Source organism: Myotis nattereri (assembly GCF_964212035.1).
Source record: "Myotis nattereri genome assembly, chromosome: 1".
Lineage (NCBI taxonomy): Eukaryota > Metazoa > Chordata > Mammalia > Chiroptera > Vespertilionidae > Myotis > Myotis nattereri.
In genome coordinates this window covers 81,496,900-81,513,389 of record NC_138075.1, presented here as the reverse complement: position 1 = coordinate 81,513,389, position 16,490 = coordinate 81,496,900, and the positions used below count along the sequence as shown (strand labels likewise).

Here is a 16,490-nt window from a genome sequence, read left to right as displayed (position 1 = left end):
TGACACAACACTTTATATTTAAATAGGTTTGTAAATATTTAAAAATGTATTTTTATTAATTCAGAGAGAGGAAGGGAAAGGGAAAGACAGAAACATCAATTATGAGAGAGAATCATTAATCAGCTGTCTTTGGCACGCCCCCTAGTGAGGATCGAGCCAACAACCTGGCATGTGCCCTGACCAGGAATCAAACCTTGACCTCCTTGTTCATGGGTCAACGTTCGACCACTGAACCACACCGGCCAGCCTGTAAATTAATAATAATAGTAAAAACAGAAGAGTACTAAGTATTAATCATTTAATTAAAAGAATACTATAGGTTTTAAAAATTACAGAAGTAGTTTTGCTATAAACCACTTAAGCAAGATAAGCCTTAGAGAATCTTTCAAAATATATATGTACTCATATTGAACAAAGTAAAATCTTAGACATGTGGACTGAAGTAACAATGGAATGAACACTATTGTGAGCTCAATGTCACTATCACAGGAACTAAAGACTCCATGATACAAAAGATTAATGAGATTGCTCTGAAGAAATCTCAAGACTTTAACTAGACTTTAATTAGACCAGAATCTTCAGAGAAAGCTCCTCCATGCCATGGCAACATTTTTTTGGAAAGGATTACTGCAGGTGGAGGAGAAATGCTGGTTTCTGAGTTTATGGAAGTCTATAACTATCAATTCAAGTTGACCAATAACTTTAGATTCTATACTATGTGTCACATTTCTCTTAACTCCACTGAATTAAAAAATATATATACACAAAACACTGATGACTTGTCCAAGGTCTTTCTCTGGGGGGATTAAGGTATTAACTAGCTCAGCAGTAAGTTTTAAGCAATAAAAAAATAATGTAACACTTTTTGATATGGTGGCAAAAATCTATTTTCAAAGGGCATCATCTAGCAACATAAAACCACTGTCACATTTCTACTGATGCATTTCAGGAAGGCTTTTTAAATAAAAAATCTGAAAATTTTATAGAAAATTATTCTTTCCCATTTAAAAATAACATTAAATCCGGACATCCAGCACATATCCACTTGTCTAAATTCTAAAATGAATCCAAACACATCCAGAGAAATTTAGATGAGACAGGTGGCTAAATACAATAGTCTACTCTGGAGATTGGGGGAGCAGATGAAAAGGGTGAAGGGATTAAAAAGTATAAATTGCCAGTTATAAAAACAGTGAGGGGTATGTAAAGTAGAACACAGGAAATAAAGTAAAAAATACTGTAACAACTATGTATGGTTCCAGATGGGTACTAGACTTATCAGGGTGATCACTTAGTAAATTGTACAAATGTTTAATCACTATGTTGTACCCCTGAAACTAATATAATATTGTATATGAAGAGTAATTGGAAAACAAATTGAAAGTGTACCCTGTCTTATTTTTTAAATTTAATTCTCAAGGGAGTCTGTGGTGAGGAGTAGGTATTTCTTAATCCCATATTCAATAATCCTTGATTTATTAACCCCATATTAAAAGCTATGTTATATGTATAGATGGGGGGATGAAAACTGTTTCCAAAGAGTGATACCAATGAGTATCAACTTGATTTTTATTTTAATAGAAAATCTCATTTTGATAGCAAAATCCTGGAAAAGCTCATGATTTTAAAGTTCCAAATATCTCTGGAAATCAGAGTGACAAGTGAGGCTAAAAACAAGAGATTTAGTAGATAATTTGCTTTAAAAGTTCAAAACTATATCCCCTCCATCTTTCTGAAACTGCTTTTCCCTCAAATTGAAGGAATAAATCAGGTTAACCTACTAGAGAATTTGAACAATAGTTATGAACCTAGGTACAAGAGGCAAAATTGCATGCCGAAGTATGGCCATACTCAAAACAATGAAATTCATGAAATCCTGAATTCTGAAAAGAGACCCCATCCTGGAGTCCCAGTCTACTGACAGCCAGACAAACCCCCAGAAAGGAAAATGGAGTCTTTTTCTACAAAAAAAATCAACTCAAAAGAAAAGACATATAGATACTAATAGAGTCCTCAATGAGACAGCCTACTGAACAAATAACCTTACATTGCAGTCACCTAATGACCAGCCTCAGCTATACTCCTACTTTTCCAACAGATTTCTGATGCCTCACTCAAAAAGTAAAACTATCACCTTAGCATCACTGGATATTCAAGGAAAGCATCTAACATGAAAAACAGACTAAAACAAACACAAGGCAAACAGAACTTTAAGGAAGAAATAAACTTCAATGTATGCATAACCCATAGACACAGGCAAAAGGATGGTGAAGGTCTAGGGCGGGGGGCACGGGCAGGCTATAAGGGGTCAATGGGGAATAAAAGGGGACATATGTAATTCTCTCAACAACAAAGATTTTTTTAAAATGTAATATAAGAACTGAAAGATAAAGTTAAGAAATTAAAAAGACAAAGAAATAGAAAATACGAAAGAAAGTATAAGAAAATCAGAAGATCAATTCAGGAGATCCAATATTCCTCTCATGGGAATTCCACAAAGAGAGAACAGATACAACAAAAGGGAAACTAATTTTCAACGAATCAATACAAGAAAGTGGTTTAGAAGAGAAAAAAGTACACTTTTCTGTTAAAAATATATTTAAAAACCAATGAAAAAAAGAGCATAAAGCACAATGGTGTAAAATTTTAAAATTAAAAGGATATAGAGAAGATACTAAAAGCTAGTAGAAATAACAAGGTCATATATAAGGACTCAGGCTTCAGAATAAAATCACTTTCAGCAGCAATATGAAAAATCAAAGACATTATGTCTTCAAAATTCTAAAGCAAAATTATTTCCAACCTATAATTCGTTACCTAGCCAAAATATCACATCAAATAAAAAGCCAAAATTGTCATGTTTATTCATGCAAGATGTGAAAAGAGCTATATTTCTGCATCTACCCCTTCATTTTGTTATTATTTTGCCCTTTCTGTGCAGGTCAATGCATTTGCCAGCACAAAATTTGCCTATATTTCCACCTTCTCAGAAGCATACAATCTCCAATGCTCAATTGGCTTTATGGAATACAATGGTGGAGAGAGAGAGAGAGAGAGAGAGAGAGAGAGAGAGAGAGAGAGAGAGAGAGAGAGAGAAGGAAGAAGAAGGAGGAGGAGGAGGAGGAGGAGGAGGAGGAGGAGGAGGAGGAGGAGGAGGAGGAGGAGGAGGAGGAGGAGGAAGAGGAAGGCATGTAGTTTAGGGAAAAGGCAATTCAAACAGGAATTAGCCAAAGAGAATCCCATGTTTGATGGTAAATGAAAACCCTAGGATAACAATGATACAGAAGGCCCAAAAGTAACAGTCCAAATTGTCACAAGTGGTCACAAAGCTCCAGAAAGTATTTCTCAAAAAAGAGGGAAGAAAGAGGACTGATGTATTTAACAGAGTAAAAGAAGTATTATTTATTCCATTGGCTAGTCTGGGACTGAATGTATGCTACAAAATTAAAAGAAAAGAATAAAACAAAGAGATGCTTTTTATGGCAGACTTTAAGGTGGCCACCATGATTCCTGCAGCCTGGTATTATACTGTTGTGTAATTCCCTCCCCTTGAGTTTGGGTGGGACCTATATGTAACCTGCTTTTCACTAATAGAATAGGCAACAATGTTAGGATGTCATTCCTGTCATTACATTACATTTTATTTCACAAGACTGTGTTTTGCTATCAGACTTGCTCTTCCTCTCCTATTCTCCTTGTCGAAGCAACAGAAAACATAGAAATAGAAATTTCAAAAAAAATAGTGATAGAAAAATATTAATTCTAGAAGAAAAGACATTGTACAAGAAAATAGTGTATGTGTAATCTACTATAATGCTTAGCCATCAATAATATCTGTGGTCATAATAATGTAAATTCTGAATGTTGACTCTACAAAAATTCTGAATTGAAAATGAGGGTGTAAGTATGTATTTTATAAAAGGGAGGTTTATAATAAAACTAATTCCTCATTTTCAGAGTAGTAATAACAACAAAATCAATTACATAAACTGTGCCATATTCAAACACAAAGATACATTATTTCATATACTGATCAGCAGCTTGATTCACTTGTCACAGCTTTCTGAACAGTTCTTCCTCTTGCCCTCTTCCCTGACTTCCCACCCATCATCTGTGACAGTCTTAGCCATTCCAGTCCTTTTTTGACTACTAAGCTCCTGCAACACCCAGACCCTTCCCATCTTCCTTTACTAAAAAGGCCGTGCATGGACATGCTGACATGCTGGGTGAAGCCCTCGGAAGAGAACGCATCCCCCCAGTGAGAAGGAAAGGATTTAGACCACAGTTAGCATCCCCCTGAGTTATCTAAAAGAGAAATCAAAACTGCTGCTATTTAGAACTACTGGATAAAGCAGTGGGCTTTCCCTGAGATGGAGATTTGCAAAATTCAGTTCAGAGAAGCTCAACATAGTTTGAGTTATTGAGATTCTCTCTCAAATTCCAGCCACTTCAGAAGTAACTCTGAGGACATGATCGGAGGGAGACCAGAAAAGAGAGCCGAAATCAAAGAAAGTCATAGAAATGTAGTTAACTGATACATTTTATAAAATATTGTGAATTTTTTTATTTAAAAAATTTAATTTCACTGATTAATTTTATTTTTAAAAATCTGAACACTTTTTACCAGTTTAGTTTTTCAAAAACGTGCTCAGAATTCGTGGAATAAAGATAAGCGAAATAAACATTGAAATGTCAGTATTGTCATTTTACTTAAGTAGTACAATCAATACATAGCAGGAAGCAAAGGTACCACCTAAAATTTTATAATAAAGAAACAGCTATAGAAACACTTTTGTATGGAGGCTAATGCCAGAAACCCATGAAATTTACCTCTTTCTTCTACAGGATATTGATGTCAGATTTCTACATCATATGGACTCATCATTTTCTCAATATGCATTTTGAAGTTTGATAATTAGGCTGGTGTGATGTTGGTCAGTAAACTTGTGCCACTACAGAAGCAGCTCAAATATTTTTACAAATGAAGTTTGTGATAAAGCAGACTTTTCCAAGTAGCTAGGAAAGACATTGTTAAATGATTGGCACGTGAGTAGGTAATGTTGTGCACAGATAATCATAGGCCTTATCTGCAAAGGTAATATACCCTCAATGTAGAAAATAAAATCACATATTTTTAGTAAATAATGAGTACTATTCTGATGATCTTCAAATTTGCCATTACATTTTTTTTTAGTGATGAAAGCCTACTGATAGCACTAACATAAGACTTACTTATCCCTCACAAAGTGTAGTCTCCTTTCTCGAAAAGAAAAAGGAAAACTTCTCTAAACCTCTGCTAGCAGTTGGGCTTTGAGTCAGAGCTCTGAGATGAAGTCCCATTTCTGCACTTTAACTTTGAGTAAATAATATAACCTCTGAACTTCTGAACCTCTGAACCTCTGAATCTCTGTTTCTCTGTTTTAAAAAAAATGGGGAGAATAAGTTCAGATAAAAGCAAACTACCACATAGCAACTTCAGGTAGACCTGCTTTGAAAACAACAAGGCACCTAAAATGAGTAATTGATATTAGAGTTGTTATTGATTAAAAGGACAAATCCACATAGAACTTTTAGAAAAAGAATATTCCCAGGATTTAGTATATTCATACTAAGGGTTAATGTTCCTGATTAAAGTATGTTACACTTTACTATATAGTTCTATTTTACAATTAACACATTCCAAGAAGAAATACTGCTAAGAAGTACTTGAACTCAATAAGAAAATGAACAGCCCAATTAAAAAATATGCAAATATCTGAACAGACACTTCATCAAAGAAGATATACAGATGGCAAATAAGCATATGAAAAGATACTCAACATCATATGTTATTTGAAAATTTCAAATTAAAACAACAATGAGATAACACTACACCTATTGGAATGGGCAAAATCCAAAATACAACACCAAACGCCGGAGAGCTGTAGATTAACAGGAACTCTCATTCACTGCTGGCGGGAATGCAAAATGGTATAGCGACTTTAGAAAACTAATCTGTAGTTACTTACAAAGACTAAACATACTCCTACCAGGTGATTCAGCAATTGTGCACGTTGGTATTTACCCCAAAAAGTTGAAAATTTGTGTCCACACTAACAAATGTTTATAGAAGCTCTACTCTTCATTGCCAAATTTGGAAACAATCAAGATGCCCTTCAGTAGGTCAGTGGATAAATAAACTGTGGTACATCCAGACAATGAACTATTATTCAGTATTAAAAGAAATGGGCTATCAAGCCATGGAAATACATGGATGAAACTTAAATGCACATAACTAAGTGAAAACATCCAACTGAAAGGCTGTTTACTGTATGATTCCAACTATATGACATTCTGGAAAAGGCAAAAACATGGAGGCGGTAAAAGAATAAACAGTTGTTGAAGATTAGGGGAGAGGGAGGATTGAATAGGCAGAAAAAAAGAGGATTTTTAGGGCAATGAATTTACTCTGTATGATATTATAATGGTGAATACATGTCATTATACATTGGTCCAAACCTATAGACTATACAACACGCAGACTGAACCCTAATGTAAACCATGGGCCTTGGGTGATAGTGATATGGTAGTGTAGTTTTGTCATTTCTAACAAATATACCAACTCGGGATGGGATTGTGATAGTTACTGGGAGAGGCTGGGTATGTATGATGATATGTGGGAAATCCCTGTACCTTAAGCTCAATATATATATACACACACACACACATACACACACACACATATATGTATATATGCACACATACATATGTTTTCAAAAGCACATTTAAGTAATAAATAAAAATTTGAATTGAGGTGCAACATAGGGTAGACAGTTTGGATTTTTAGGATAGTTTTTTTTACAATAACACTGTATTCAAAATCATAAACATATACGGTTTTTAATTTATTCTTTGCAATGTTCAGTGCTAAAACAAATCCTTAAAAGAATTTTTGAGACCACAGAAATCATTAAAATGGAGATAATTGATTTCATGTATTTAGATGGGTTCATTTCTAAAACTTTCATAATAAAGACCTTAAAAGAGTCAAAGTTGGAATATTACTATCCATTTAAATTAATTTCTGAAAAGCACAGGCCTTAAAGTTAAGCCAACCAGTTCACTTAGGAGTTTTTCAACTAAATGCCAAAAACTTGAAAAGTTGGCATACTTCATATTGGGAGGGGGGGGAATTATTTGAAACAGTATATTCGTTGGGATACTTTTGATTTCAAATGACAGAACACAACATCAAATTAGTCCAAGGAAAATAAAAGAGATCAGGAGACTTGTACTGTTTCCTGCAAAGAACTGGGGTAAATCCAGATACTGAATATGTCTCCCTGGTCTTCCTTCCTGTGTCCCTCACCTTAATGACTTCTTTTTCCCTCCCTCTCGCTCCCACTCTTTCGTTTGCTCTCCTCATCTTTGCTCATCTAGTATTTTTTCCCCTCATTTTTTCCTATTGAAGATTTGATCCTTCCAAGTAGTGAGAGATGGGTATGGCCTACAGTTGACTCTCCAGGGGTAGGCAAACTTTTTGACTCGAGGGCCACAATGGGTTCTTAAACTGGACCGGAGGGCCAGAACAAAAGCATGGATGGAGTGTTTGTGTGAACTAATATAAATTCAAAGTAAACATCATTACATAAAAGGGTACGGTCTTTTTTTGTTTGTTTGTTTTATTCATTTCAAACGGGCCGGATCCGGCCCACGGGCCGTAGTTTGCCCACGGCTGCTCTAGACTCACAAATCCTGGATCAGCTACACCCGAGACAAATAATTTCCAATAATTTCTACATAAAATCCCAATGAATTAATATGATTGACTTTACTAGCAACAGGGATCCATCTCTAGGCCACAATCTGTGGGGCCTCTGTTATAGCCTCATTTATATAGAAGGGAAAGTGCCCCCAAATGAAGAGAGCAGATACATGGAAAAAGAATAGGGAGGAAAATTGAGAAGACAACAGTTTGACTAATACATTTAATTTAGCTAATTTTGATTAATATATTTAACAAAAAATAATGTTGTTTTAAAAGCAGAAGTCCCAGCATTAAAATGACATATCTATTGGGAAATCCAGAAGTTATTTCTGGAATCTGAAAATGAAAATGCAGAGTAGGTTAACCAATCAAATGACACTGAGTACTTCAGGAAACATTTTCTTGAAAACTAAATATGGCTGGCATTTTCCTTTATTATTAACTATACTCTCCTGTCAAGATGAGGTTCATTCTGCACTTGCCTGTTTAGATTTAAAAAGAAATTCTTTCACTTTGAGGCTATAATCAATCTGTACAGCTTTGAACGATTGGTTTACATGACAAGTGACCATGAGTTAAAATTCAAAGTATTAACAGTAAATTGTATTGTAAAAAGTCTTCATGTAAATAAGGCAAAATGGTTTTATCTTATTTTGAGATGAAACCTAAAATTAAACATAGTGACCATCCATCCATTCCTTAGATAATTTAAGTTTCTATTTTTTTATTTAAAAAAATTTTATTATTGATTTCAGAGTGGAAGGGAGAGGAAGAGAGAGATAGAAACAATGATGAGAAAGAATCATTGATTGGCTGTCTCTTGCACGCTAATGGGGATCAAGCCAGCAACCCAGGCATGTGCCCTGACCAAGAATGGAACCATGACCTCCTGGTTTCTAGGTCAACACTCAACCACTGAAGCACAGCAGCTAATTTAGATTTTTAATTTTTTTTTCCACAATTGGATGTACTAGAGCAGTGGTTCTCAACCTTCCTAATGCCGCGACCCTTTAATACAGTTCCTCATGTTGTGGTGACCCCCAACCATAAAATTATTTTTGTTGCTACTTCATAACTGTAATTTTGCTACTGTAAACAATATGTAATTATATATGTGTTTTCTGATGGTCTAAGGAGACTCCTCTGAAAGGGTCGTTCGACCCCCAAAGGGGTCGCGACCCACAGGTTGAGAACTGCTGTTAGAGGTTTGGAAGTTTGCCCATATTAATTAACATTCTTCACCTGTGTTGACATTTAAAAACTCAATATTATGGAAAATATTTAGATTTAACAAAAACCTCAAATTCTTTAGAGTGGCCCTTTTCAGGTTGAGTTCTCTGGAGTCTTTTCTTTCATAAAAATGTTGACTGCAACAGGCTTCTGTTAGTGTCTGCTCTGTTCAATTACTAGTAGATCCCAGTGAACAAGAGAAGTTGTAAAGTAAAATTCAACTCAAATTCAGTGATTTCCCAAAGATTTGAGGAACAGTGCTTATCCTAAATGGCTCCTGAACCCTAATTCATAATTCAGGAAAACAAATTGACCTTGTTCAGTTTCATTTCCATATACTAACTCAGTATAAGTATAAACTCAAGACAGCTCAGTGGCACCTTGGGTTCTAACTATGCTACCTCTAGCCCAGCTCACAAATATCCACCAATCTCTTTCCCTCCTGATGCTCCTGCAATGCATTAACTATTCACTTATTTACACTGTACTTAGGTTTGATAAACAGTTTGGTGAGGGAAAACTGCAGGTTTTAGAAGGCTAATGCCCCTTATTGTGTACAGTCTTTTCAGGTGTTCTTAATCACAATGGAATAAGAGAAATAAGACCAACTGCAATCAACTGGAAGCACACACTGAGGGACTGGCTTGACCATGCGTACACTGATTTGAATTCAGCAGCTCTTGGGTCTGGGATTATAAATAACATCTGAAGAAGTTTCCCTTCCAATATGAAGGAATACTTTTTTCTGTAAGCCCTTGACCTTGACCTTATTCTCCTAGGCCCCCAGAGATTTGTTTAATTTTTGGACACCTAATTGCCACTCTAAATACATTCTGCTCTCATCTGTCCCCAGTTCAACTACTTTTTTTTATTGAATGATTTTGAGAGAGAGAGAGAAGAAGGCAGAGATAAAGGAACAGAGGGAGAGAGGGAGAGAGGGAGGGAGGGAGAGGGAGAGGGAGAGGGGGAGAGGGAGGGAGGGAGAGGGAGAGGGAGAGGGGGAGAGGGAGGGAGGGAGAGAGAGAGAGAGAGAGAGAGAGAGAGAGAGAGAGAGAGAGAGAGAGAGAGATCAACTTGTTGTTCCACTTTTTTATATATTTATTGGTTGTTTCTTGTATGTACCCTTATCAGAAATCAAACCTGCAACTTTGGTGTATCGGGACAATGATCCAACCAACTGAGCTACCTAGCCAGGGATGCTCAACTCCTTTGGTTATCTGGATACAACTCCTAGATTCTAGGCTGGGCCTGCATTTCTATATTTTGACTCACTCTCCTTTTGACCAGCTTTCAACCTGACAATTTTTCTCATATGTGTGTTTATAACTACTTTCATTAAGTACTTTTGGGTTTCTAGCTTTTGTTCCCAGACACATTGCTTCTCTGGTGGCCTCTTGACTAAAATATTTCTCATACATCCCTATCTGGGTGGCTCGGTTGGTTGGAGCATCATCTCATATACCAGAAGGTTTGGTTTCAATTCCTAGTCAGGACATGTACCTAGGTTGTGGATTTGATCCACGGTCGGAGAATGTATAGGAGGCAACCAATCAAAGTTTCTCTCTCACATCGATGTTTCTTTCTTTTTCTCTCTCCCTTTCTCTCTAAAATCAATTTCTCTCTAAAAACACACACACCACATATCCTCAGATGAGGATTAAAAAAATGGAAAAAAATCTATCTCATACAACTAATAACATCAGGGAGAATACGGGGAAGAAGGTATTCTTCAATTTAACATTCTCTTTCTGTAGAGAGTCTACAAATGATAACATAGCTAGACAATCAAGGGTTGGTTGTATAGAGGGGCTGATTAATTACACCTAATTATTCAGTTTTTTTAATTATCTAAGACATTTCCATTTCTTCTGGTTTTTTCCCCACTACATACCTCTTACCATTTCACTAAATCAAAATATTAACATTTCTTAAGTGTCTAAGATTTAGAATTTGTGAATTTCAGTAATTTGTGCATCATTGTCCAATCAAGAGTCAACACTCTGAAGTTGTTACAAAATATTTATCATTCTAATACTGAGGTTTTAAAGGGTGGAGCAAGAAGAAAATGTATTGTCAATATTTTTTGAAATGTAGTGGGGCAGAGGACAATTTATTGACACCAGTAGCTAAAACATTTCCTTTTGGATAATTTGTACATGATCCACTCACCCAACTTTACCCATTACATGTGTTGTTTCTGGATGCAGTGACTATCTAAAGTTCTGTGCAATAATCAAAAACATTTTCATCCTTTGCCATTTTAGCATTTCACTGAACTGACAAGAATATACAGCATTGCAAAAAAAGCCAAAAACAAAGAGGATATCATTTATACCTATGTTTTAGTCTTCTATCTTAAATCCATTCTTGTATCTTGAATCAGTTCTTTCTTACAGTTTAAGCTGCTTTGTTAGGAAGCACTTTTTCCAAGCTTCCTTTTTCAGTTGCTTTCCAAAGGTGCAAAAATAATCCTGTCACAACAGAGAAGAAGAGCTTATAAAGATGCTTTAAAAACCTTATCACCGGGAAACAGTGCACAGGGTATTGTATAATACAGTGTCTTAAAATACTTCTGCTTACCTCCTCATTGATGCTGCTACAATATTTACATAACACTGCTAACTAATTCTTCATTATGTAGGTTATTTATCCTTTGTCTTGGAGACTGTCTTCCCAGCACATTTAATAGCATCGAGTTGAGGCAGTGTTTTTATTTCTACCTACTGTTTAGCTGCAGTGTATATCTTCTCAGTTCTGGGGTTGCATTGGTGGGTCAGAATTCATGTTTACTGCTCCTTGGGGTAAGAAATGAAAGAGTAGGAGGAGATCTGTGGCAGGACAGAGTCTTGGCTAGCCATCAAAGAAAGTTGTTTATGTCTTCAGGAAGGGTTATTTCAGAACCAAAAAAATAAAAAAGAGAAAAAAATAAAATAAAGGACCTGTTTAGGTTCTGAGGGATAGTTGCCCTGGGAGCAAAAAGCAAAAGTAGAAACTAATATTTCAGAAATTACTTCAGTAGAAAGACATTTTTAGTGCAAGGTATCTCAGAAGCTAGAGGAAATTATTTGAAGCATTAAATATTTTCAAGACTGTTAAATACATTTTAAAACTCTAGGCTGGATGTGTTTGCTAACATTTCACGTGGAAGAGTTGATTCAAATCAGGAAAACAACCACCACCGCCATGTTTCCCTGTGACCAGGGAACACTCCAAGGCAAACCGCATGTAGCACCCTTGGCTCTGCCTAGTACCGACCTGAAGGTCAATCCAGATGGACAAGATCCTTGAGTTCCCTCTTCAACACTTCAACACTCTGTTAAGCCCGTTTTCCCGTTAATCGTGTGCATGTGTCTACCATTGTAGCAGTGCCTCGGGCCGAGATCACCTAGCTTCCAGCACAGTTGTTGGTCCCATTCCACAAATAAGTCACTTCATCAAGCAGCAACCACCAATGTCTTGGCTCATACCCACACCCTAATCTCCTGGAGCTTAAACACACTGCTTCTCCAATACAATCCTCTTCTAGCAGCTAAGAAAGTAAAACCTAGAGGTCACTTCTAAGCTAGATTTTTTTCCACATAATTTCTACCAAATCCCCCAAGCAGCCTAAAAGGTAGATATTTACAGTTACTGGGTTGCTGAACTGCCTTAGATTTGCTACAAAGTAAAAAAAAAAAAAAAATCCAGCTTAACATTTTTTCTCCTCAGCTGAAATGATAAGCATCTAAAGTTTTAGAGGTTCTATAAACCTGTAGACTTTTCTTTTAAGTACTAAATCTGGCTGTGGATATGCACAGTAGCTATACACATTTCTCCCACCAAGTAAAATAATAAAATCAGTGTCATTCTGTCAAATAAATGCAGTTCTTCTGAAACTAAATCATACCATTGTGTAATGTGCAAATTACATCGAAATGGATCTAACTAGCTAAATATTAAAGTTGTGTGATAACTTAGGATATATGCTTACTAAAGCATAAAACCCTCCATTTCTTCTAAAAATAAAAAATACATTTATTGACTAATCAGTAGAAAGCAAAGTTGTTCTCAATGATGCTGTGAGTTGCATTTTTGAAGTATTTTTATTGATTTTTAGAGAGAGAGAGAGGAAGAGAGAGGGAGAGAGAGACAAAAACATCAATTATGAGAGAGAATCATTGATCGGGTGCTCCACACCCCCTACTGGGGATGGAGCCCCCAACCAGGGCATGTGCCCTTAACCCAGTGGTTCTCAACCTTCCTAATGTCGCGACCCTTTAATACAGTTCCTCATGTTGTGGTGACCCCCAACCATAAAATTATTTTCGTTGCTACTTCATAACTGTAATTTTGCTACTGTTATGAATCGTAATGTAAATATCTGATATGCAGGATATATTTTCATTGTTACAAATTGAACATAATTAAAGCATAGTGATTAATCACAAAAACAATATGTAATTACATGTGTTTTCCGATGGTCTTAGGCGACCCCTGTGAAAGGGTCATTCGACCCCCAAAGGGGTCGCGACCCACAGGTTGAGAACCGCTGCCTTAACCAAATCTAACCCAGGACCTTTCAGTCCGCAGGCTGACCCTCTCTCCACTGAGCTAAACCAGCTAGGGCTGTGAGTTGCATTTTATCATCCTCTTAGACTGAGGAGAAAAACAGCCTGAAACAGTGCAAGTGACTTCCCAAGGTTACTTAATCCATGAATGAGCTCGTATTTAAGTCTCCTAACTGGCCCTGTGTTATTTCCACTCCATGATGCTGCAGCTCTTCATCTGAAAATGTAATCATAAAGACTACTACATTATTAAACTACAAACATGTTTTCATTCTACTCTGTAAAGCTTACTAGTGCAAAATACTGTCATCTGTTAAACTGTATAACCTTGGGCAGAGGTAGGGTAAGTTTTGATCTATTGAAATAGATCTGATTCAAAACCTAAATCAAAATATAGATCTAAGGATTTGAAAAGCAGAAGTACATTTTCAAGCTCATTGTAAGTTCTGTTTTCAGCAAGAGTGTTTTGAGACGATTTATAATGGAATTTTTAAAATTACTTATTATAATAAAAATACTTGATTATACTTAGTAACTGTACATAAGCATATTTTAAACTACTTTGAGTGAATGAACATGATTTAAAGCACTTTATGCCAATTTCTGCCTAATCTAGAAGACTTGTAACAGATGAATTAAGGAGATTTAATGAACTTCACAAGGACAAATCTTACAACAGAACACTTTCTTTAATGCTAAATTTTAACTCTTATATAACACTAGTTTGAAGTGTACATTAATAAGCTTTAAAATCTAAGTAGATTGACTATGTTTGGGGCTTTATGTTTTTGTCTATCCATAATGTAGAAGAGTATGACATTTTGTTGAACTATATAAGTCATTTTTATGAACCTGTAAATAGCAGTTCTATCACACTATGTTTAGCAGATGTTAAATAATAATTTTGACTTAGTTCCACAATATACATGTAATACATACATGTGATACTAAGTTTAACTTCTGGACCAAAGAATGGTATACCAAATGTACTATTTGAATTGGGACATAACTGAATAACAACTATTCTCTTTAAAATCAAATTAATGGCAGCTAATATTTCAGAGGTGCAGCCCTTTCAAGTATAGCATATTCATCTCTGAAGCTTTACATTCTTATGTGATTTAAGTCATCCTATCTAATAAAAGAGAAACATGGTAATTGGTGTACGACCGCTACCCTTCCCATTGGCTAATCAGGGCAATATGCAAATTAACTGCCAGCCAAGATGGCGGCCAGCAGCCAGGAAGCTTGAAACTAACATGAGGCTTGCTTGCTTCAGTGACGGAGGACTCCAACGTTCCCCGCCTGCCGCTGCAGGCCTCTGAGCTGCAACTCTAAGCAACTATGTAACAAATATAGAAGCTAAACAAAACCCCAGAAACCTGCTTTAGTCCACCGGGCTTCAGCCAGCAGGATTGCAACATTGTAAGCAAAGGCCAGAAACCTACTTTCAGCAGGGGAGGCCTAAGAGCTGGAGCCAAGCCTCAAAGCTAAAGCTGGCCCAGAATAAAAAAAAAAGAAAAAAAGGAGCGGTGGGAGCTTCAGTCACCCCCAGACTGAAAACAGCCCTCAGCCCCTCACCCAGACAGGCCAGGCACCCCAGTGGGGAACCCCACCCTGAAGGGTGTGTGACCAGCTGCAAACAGCCATCATCCCCTCACCCAGGCTGGCCAGACACCTCAGTGGGGATCGCCACCCTGAAGGGTGTGTGACCAGCTGCAAATAGCCATCATCCCCTCACCCAGGCTGGCCAGGCACCCCAGTGGGGACCCCCATCCTGATCCAGGACACCCTTCAGGGAAAACCAGCTGGCACCCACCTGTGCACCAGGCCTCTACCCTATATAGTAAAAGGGTAATATGCCTCCCAGCACCGGGATCAGCGGAGCCGCGAGGCCTCCTGGCACCGGGATCAGCATGACAGGGGGCAGCACCCAAACCCCCTGATTGCCCTGCGGCTCTGTGTGTGACAGGGGGCGGGGCCACAACCTCCCTATCCACCCTGCTCTGTTCGTGACGGGGAAGGTGCCCCAACCCCCTGATCAGCTCTGCTCTGTGCCTGATAGGGGGGAGCTCCCCAACCCCCTGATCGGCCCTGCTCTGTGTGTGACAGGGTGCGGCGCCCAACCCCCCCCCCCCCCGCCCCATGGGCCCTGCTCTGTGTGTGACGGGGTAGAGCCATAACCTCCCCATCGGCCCTGCCCTGAGTGTGAGAGTGGCGGCGCCCCAACCCCCTGTTCGGCCCTGCTCTGCGGATGATAGAGGGCGGTGCCCCAACCCTCTGATTGGCCCTGCTCTGTGCGTGACAGGATACAGAGCCCCAACCCCCCTAATGGGCCCTGATCTGTTAGTGACAGGGGGCAGTGCCCCAACCCCCTGATTGGCCCTGCTCTGTGCGTGACAGGGGGTGGCACCGCACGCAACCTCCCCATCGACCCTGCCTTGAGTGTGACAGGGGGCGGTGCCCCAACCCTCCAATCAGCCCTACCCTGAGCGTGACTGAGGATGGCATTGCAACCTCCCGATCGCCCTGCTCTGTGCATGACAGGGGGCGGCGCCCCAACTCCCCAATCGGTCCTGCTCTGAGCCCAACCAGGGGCTGCACCTAGGGATTGGGCCTGCCCTCTGCCACCTGGGAGCAGGCCTAAGCCAGCAGTTCGTTATCTCCCAAGGGATCCCAGACTGCGAGAGGGCACAGGCCGGACTGAGGGACCCCCCTTCCCCCCCGAGTGCACAAATTTTTGTGCACTGGGCCTCTAGTAATATAAATAAAATACATTCTATATTTTCTCTATTAGTCTCCATGTGCATTTGCTGGTATTTTCTCTATCTTAAGCAACTTGCTATTGTTTACAAAAAAAAAAAAAAAAAAAAAAAAAAGATTAAAGTAGGATAAAAAGAGAAAGAGGGAAAAGGCAAACTACCTGTAGATTTTTTTTAAACATAGGGTTATTCACTTCCCATATC

General features: G+C 38.1%; 1 long non-coding RNA gene across 1 annotated transcript in view; it reads right to left on the bottom strand.

The window, feature by feature from the left end:
- Positions 1-16,490, bottom strand: part of LOC308526573 — a 667,011-nt gene that overhangs the window by 616,499 nt on the left and 34,022 nt on the right. Inside the window, exons 4-5 of the long non-coding RNA XR_013996560.1 lie at positions 11,558-11,772; positions 11,313-11,448 (exon numbers count right to left, since the gene is read on the bottom strand). This is a non-coding gene — a long non-coding RNA (uncharacterized lncRNA). The remainder of the gene's footprint in view (positions 1-11,312; positions 11,449-11,557; positions 11,773-16,490) is intronic.